Raw genomic sequence first — 7,550 nt, 5'->3', positions numbered from 1 at the left:
CCTGACAAGTTTTATTGTGTCGTTCTCCTTCTTTCTTTTAAAGTACAATCACTGTGGAGCAAAGTGCAACCAATATTTATCTTCACTACTCTAAAGATTTCCCAAAATTCTGATCCCACCTTTACATGTTTTTCTGTTCTTTTGTGATTGAAAGAACATGTTGATTCAAGTTAATTCCTAATGGGGCACTGTTACAGAAGCTGACACAGAGGCATACATGCTGTGACCCATGGTGTGGAGAACAACATTTTGGCGGATGACAAGCTCTCCTGGTCTCTTTGTACCATGCTAAACAGGAGAAAAATGACTTTCGGCATCAATCAGCTTGAATGTGTTACATGAAATTCAAACTGAGGATGTGGAATTATCTGAAGATAATATGCGGAGGAATGCTGTCCATTACTCTTCATATCTGTATTTTTGGTACGGTGTAACTCAGGGGTTTGAAATGACAAACATAGATATTTGTGTTTAAAAGAGTAATCTTTGTTCACTTTCTGTTCAGTGTTAGCTTAAGGTTTGTAATTTTATATATGTTGACACTGTTTTGGCAAAATTTCCACAGAAGTTGAAAAGTTTACTACATACGTCTGAACAAATTAATGAATGTATGGTAGGCATCGCGCACACATGCAGGTTTGTTGGAAAATGTTTATTTCACCCACTTGGGTTTCAGGTATTGGTCTGAATCCACAGATTCACATATTCAGATAGTGCACACTTGGGTGGAAGGGGCTGTTTCTGTCCTCAACGGGAGAACGGTTCCCCCTCTTTTTTGTGACACATATGAAATTGGATTCAACAACAAACTGAACACCATGCAGATACCTGTTCCTGCACATGGATCATCCTTGTTGCAGCTCTGATCAGCCAGCCTAAATATGCATAGTCTCCTCAGTGTATTTACACTTCACTAAAACTATTCCAGCCCTTAGTACTAGCAGAGATTTCTTAAAAGTAATCAATCTTCTAGTTTGTTTTACACCAGAAACTGCCTGAATTCTTTTTTGCAGTGGGTGCCTTTCATTTGCCTCAACATTCTCTATTTCTCAAAGTAGATAGTGTTGTTTTGTACTTTCATTGAGCTGTTCCTGTCCCATGGGGAAAAAAGGACTATAGAATAGTCCAAATGAAGCCCCAAGCAATGAGAGTTAATAAACATCATTGGAAATCAATTCTGTGTGAATCGGAGCTCACCTCAGGAACTCTTGTTTTATAAAAGTGTTTCATACACCAGAAAAAAGTTGGCCATTTTAAGAAGAGTTGGTTTTTATATGCCGACTTTCTCTACCACTTAAGGAAGAATCAAACTGGCTTACATTCACCTTCCCCTCCCCACAACAGACCTGTGAGGTAGGTGGGGCTGAAAGAGTGTGACTAGCCCAAGGTCACCCAGCTGGCTTCATGTGTAGGAGTAGGGAAACCACTCCGCTTCACCAGATTAGCCTCCGCCACTCTTAACCACTACACCACGCTGGCTCTCTAGGGTTCAGTCCATAGGCACAGAAACCTCTGTGTGGAGTTTACTGGGCTCAATAGGTTTCCGCTTTTCTCATCTTTCACCAACTTACAGGCGTTCATGGAGATAGGACAACATGGCATTGTAGGGAATAGTCTGGAGCACAAGTAAATTGCATTGCACACAGACTAGGAATCAATGTGCATGTCAAAGACATGCATAGACCCCTGCAGTGCCCTCTTATGATACCTGCACATGCTTGCATGGGTGCAGGAGTGGGGGAATGGAGAAAACAGGACTTTATTGGTCTTAGTAGGACTCTTTTGCATGTCAGCAGTATGCTTATGTTCCAGTAAATCAAGAGCTTGAATTTTATTTGCATTGTAGAAATACAAGTAGGGAACCTGCTAGGACTTGTAGGGGGCATTTCATTTCCCCCTGAATGTCCTTCCCCCACTGTTTCCTCTTTCTCTCTCTCAGTAGCCCTCGAAGCATCTCCCCTGTTCCTCCTCCTTTCCCATCCAGCCACCTATCTTTATCTGCTCCCTCAACTTCCTCTTTCCTTCCATCTTTTCCTGTGGCAGCCTCTCCCTGGGGAAATGTCTGGCCAGTTTGCACAGTCATCAGCCACCAGTCAACAGCCAAGTTGCGTGGTAGTGTTTTTGGTGGTTGCCTCCAAGCCTGTCCCCAGTGAGTTTCCCCCCATCAGGGGACATGATAGGGAAGGGGGGTGGGATATTATCCAGACCCCAATCCAGAACCCTTCCAGCTTTGCTTTAAAGAAACTTGGGAGGTTAGACAATATTGTTGTAATTGCCTAGCACTCCCAAATGACCACTGAGATCTCAAAACCTAGTCTCAATAGGCATTTTTCTTAAAGCTAGAGGTGTTTTTTCTGTTATTTTGAGGATTTCTAATCTTCTTCATAATCTTAAAAAAAAAAGATTTCAGATTTTTCTGCAAACCCGGGGCTTCCTTTTGGTTTGTAGAGAAATCCTGCTGGTTTGTCCGACTCCATTTTGCAGATTTTTTTTGATCCACGTTCCATGGCCTGGTTCAGAATTAGATAATTTTAATGTCATGTATTTTTTTAAAAAAAAATATTTTGTTAGGTTTTTGGGTAATACATAGAAGGAAGGGGAAAAGGGGGTAAGGAAAATTTTTCTTAACTTGTCTTATTGGGTTAGCGTCCAGGACAGGTCTTCTCCATTCTTGCTTTTTTCTTAACAATCAAATTTCTATTCTAATCAAATTTCTATTTTAAGTTCATTTCTTCTCTGTAGTCATATAATTCATAAAGATGTCATGTATCTTAATCAACCATTGAATTGTTCCAGAATGAACTTCTTTGCACCAAAAACCAGAAGCCATGTAATACTTTTTGTTCATCTACACCAGTATTTGGTGGAAAAATACACTGAGTTGCAATTAATTAAGTACAATCAGGCCTTCATACTAGTTAATAATTAGATAGTGTTCACTTGCTTCCCTCCACTCCCTATTAATCAGATCTTTCCAGGTTCTCTCATGCTTATCCTATTCTTTATTAATAGTTCTTCCCTACACATACATACACTATTTTTTTCTTCTACAAATATTTAAAGTGTGCAAACTGTTTCAAAAGATTGTGAAAGTGGTTATTCATCCACTGCATTGCATTTATTATGATCTATACAGAAATTGTATACCTGCAACTTAAGCACCTGCCAAAACTGCATTTTAGAACAAAGTGTTAATCATGCAAACTTTTTTACTTTCTGAAAGAGCTGTTTACAAATAATGAAAAACATAATATATTGATTGACGTTGAAAAGGAAAATAATGGTTTTCATACCTGTTGGTTTAATTATAGCTTAAGTATAATGCTGTAAATGTAGCATATTTCAAATGAACAATTGTTTACTTTAGTGTAGGTTATTTGGGGTTTTTTGTACCATACAGAATCTGCCTTATACTTTAAAGAATACCTTAATTTTTATTGGGTAGAAGCTTGTGTAAGAGCTACAGTTAGGAGTTATAAGGCCTGGGTATTCATTGTGCAGTCTACAAGATGCATAATGAATGCTGGTGTTCTAGGGATAACTAGGGTTTTTTCCCTAATTATGTTGGCTTAACTTAATACCTGAATTAACATGATTTTAATCTATGAAAGTTTCCAAAGAGTTGCCATTTTATTGCAGATATAAAGCTTTCAAAATTGTGTATATTTGATGTTTGCACTAAGTTCTTAAAATTTCAGGTGCTGAGACTTGTATAGACCCTTGGCAAAAAGGTACAAAAATAGTGATAGGCTATGTACTAAACTAAGGTCCTTTTCACACAATCATGGGTTTGGGAAGGAAAACTTTGTAGCAGACAGTTGCACATCTTCCCTCAAGCGAATGCTTTTGAATCAGTTTTTGAGCAAGCACTATATTCTGTACATAGAAAAATGTAATGCATCTTCTGAATTGTGCATGTTTACTTTTTGTAAATATGTGGTTGCAGGTATATCACAAGCATAAAATTAAGCTGTGATATAATTTCTGAAAGCTGCACAATTCCTTCACTCAGTCCTTACCCCTTACTTGATGGACCATTCTGTGAGCTGCTCATGTTTTTATTATATAGCTCAGTGGGTGAGTACAAGTTTTGCAACAGAATGCCCCAGGTTAAACTGCTGACATCTCTAGTTGAAGAATTTTAAGTAGCAGCTGTTGGGAAATTCTCTCTCTGAGATCCTGGACAAAACTAACAGTTGGAGTAGACAGCACTGAGCTAGATGGACCAATTGTTTGACTTGGTATAATTTATTTATTTACTTCATTTATATCCTGCCTTTCTCCCCAATGGGGACCTAAAATGGTTTGCATCATTCTCCTCTCCTCCATTTCATCTTCAGAACCACCCCATGAGGTAGGTTAAACCGAGTATGTGTGACTAGTCCAAGGTCACCCAGAAAACTTCCATGGCACGGTGAGGTTTGAACCTGGATTTCCCAGATCATAGTTTGACACTCTTAACCATTGCAGCTTCAGGTGTTAATACTGCTTTTAATGAAAAAAATAGTTATGTGGCAGGTTTCTACTAGTATAATTCCTGTTGACAGATTTGTGGGGGAACGTATATTTTCAGCACAGGAGCTCCACTATGTACTGTTACTTTTATATGATTGTGTGGAAAAGCCTTAGATACATCTGCCTTTTACATCAGACAAGAACAATTCGGTGAGGCAAAGATGAGCTTTGGGATGAAGTCTGTATTGGTAAAGTCCCAACAAATTCAGAAGGGTCCGTGTGCTATAACAATACAGTTCACTGACATGATATGACAGGACAGAATGCCATAATACCAAACTGAAATCTTTTTATTATTTTGGTTACAGGTCTTGCAAGCAAATGCAAGACATGAATGTATTAAACTGGCCAGCGTTATTTTACCTGTAGACTTGTTCTTGAAGAGGTCACAAGTTAATATTGAATGTAATCTGTAATTAGAATCAAATCACTCATACGTTTGTAACTTATGCTTTTGCTTTTTGTGACCTCTGAAAAAGAGTTAAATGTTGCTTTCTTAGGGCTGCTTCACACTTGACCATCTTCTTACACACAAGACCATTCTCTCCAGGAAAGGCATGCAAATGGTATAAATCACTAATGTCAACATGTCTGCTTTGTTACAGGCACAATCGGCTGCAGCTTCCCTGAGTATGTATGCATATCAAATACCCGTGCAGCCTTCCTGTAGAATGCATTTTTCCCAGCAGTGAGATGCTCTTCATGTAGAAAGTGCATCAGGTTTTAAGCAGTCCTTAATGTAAAAATTATCTTAACCAAAACTTGGTGAATTTAGCTTCACTAGTCAGTCTACCTCACATTTTATTGTTTGAACTGAAGATGTCTGCAATTGTGGCTTATAGTATGTTTATAATGTTCTTTCATTAAATTCAATGAACGTTATCACATTACTATTCAAGAGTCCATTCTGTGTCTTAAGGAGTTATCAAGCGTCACTCTGTATCAGACCTCTAGACATGATGGCAAAACACCAGTTCTTTTCAAACTCCAATTATGCTAACCACATTGTTACTTATTGTTTTAAATGTTTCTTCTAGTCATCCTAAATTTCAATACATTGAAAAGGAATGTGGGGAAGGGTCGAAGGAGAAAATTGTGTCCAATTCAAATAAAGAGTCTTTCATTGCAATGGGACATTCAATATATTCCACAGTACACAACTGAGTTCCATCATAGGAGGCTGCTACTTATCAATATATCTAATTCTCAACATGGACCCACCTGCAGCTACTTAAATCCACAGATCAAAGCTATGGAGAGAGAGAGAGAGGGGAGATCTTTCCACACACTTGGGATAACCCCCCAGGTTTGCAGGAAAATCCAAAGACTTAAAAAAGGGGGAGGATTTAAATCCCCCCCCCTCAATAGAGAAGCATGGCTGGTGCTTGCACCCACTGCATATCTCCATCGGGCCAGCATCATCCTATTGGGTGCCATGGCAGATGGAAGAGCAGGAGCTGCAGAGAGGCTACAATGCAAGCAGCTAGGTAGGGAGTGGAAGAAGCCACTCACCCCACCACCACATGAACTGTGGAGGCAATGGCAAGGCACATGAGCAAAGGAGCAGACAGCCAGTAGGCAGACTGGCAAGTCGGTGAGGGGGGAGGATGGGATTGCTCCCTACCCCCCCCCCCAGTCTTCTGGGTCTCCCACTTGTAATATACATATATTTTAAGCTACTATTAAGGGCATACCTTCATATTTTTTAAAAAACAATATATGCCCTTCATGCATATTAAGCTATTTTAACATGAAGGGCCATTTAGATATTAGAAGCCCATTATTTCAGTTTGAAGTGGCACTGCCCAGTGTTAAATATTACCCATGGCTGCTGCTGGTTTGATATCTTTCATATAATCAGGTTAAGAAATACTGGCAATTACATGGTGACGTCGGCCACACCACAGTCTACCCAAGCACTGAACACTAGCAGACACAACTCTTCGGACAAATAATAGTGACTGTGTACTACAGGGCTGTGGAACAAAACAATCAGTGCACCCATTTTCAGAGAGCTCAAAATAGGTCAGCAAGAGTATGTAAAAAATGCAGCTTCCCCCCCCCCCCCCAGTCTTGCCTCCATTAATTCCTGGACAGGAGAAAAATTCTGCAGTACTCCTCCGGTGGGAAGGAAAGAAGAAACCATCCCTCTTTTCCTCATGCAAGTTCCCCGAGGACAGAAGAATAAGTTCTTCTCCATCAGCTAAGCTCATGCAGAGATAGAGAAGCCACACCTCATTTCCTCTACCTGGGGGGATGGATGTCTTTTCCTTCAATAAAGAAGTAGAAATAGCATCTCACTGCTATATCGTCTACCAAAAGAAGAAGAAAAAACACCCTCCTGGAACAAAAAGCCTTTCTTGAAGAAAAGGAGTAGTTTTTTTTTTCTTTTCATATTTTGCAGCTAGCAGCAGCAAGGCTACTGTGCACTGCCCCTCTTCACATCCACAGATACAACTTGGATTAGTGATTTTCCCCCACTTTCTGACAGCACCCTAATGTACAAGACTGAAGGCATCTCCCCCACCTCAGTTCCCAATGAAACTGTGATGCCTCATTTCCCAACCAACAAGGGTTTTGCAGAAGGTAGCAAGGTGCTCACTGCTGACTTGCAAGATTAACAGTTCACTTAACCAAAGTTTTCTATACACACACTCAGAGGGTACAAAAAATTGCAGCAATGGTATTAACCTGTGCTCTTAGCTTCTTTGTATATTGGACTACACAGGTCTATGATCTTGTCCAGCAAGGTTCATCTCACATACTAAATGTTTCCAGTGATAATATTAGTGTACTTAGATCACACAAAATCATCACTTTGCTACAAGAATCAGATTCGTATTTCAATCAACTTTTAATATTCAACCATTATCAAAGAAAATGCTTAAATGCATTCAGTATTAGTACATCATTTAAAGGTTATCAAATAGTTTATTTCATCTACATTATATACAGGTCAAGAAAGGCCACGGTAGTTTTCCAACATACGCACCCTCTGAAAGTGGAGGGCTTCAGATTAAAGTAGCAAAATGAAG

Source organism: Euleptes europaea, chromosome 8 (assembly GCF_029931775.1).
Source record: "Euleptes europaea isolate rEulEur1 chromosome 8, rEulEur1.hap1, whole genome shotgun sequence".
NCBI lineage: Eukaryota > Metazoa > Chordata > Lepidosauria > Squamata > Sphaerodactylidae > Euleptes > Euleptes europaea.
This window is presented reverse-complemented; position numbering follows the sequence as displayed.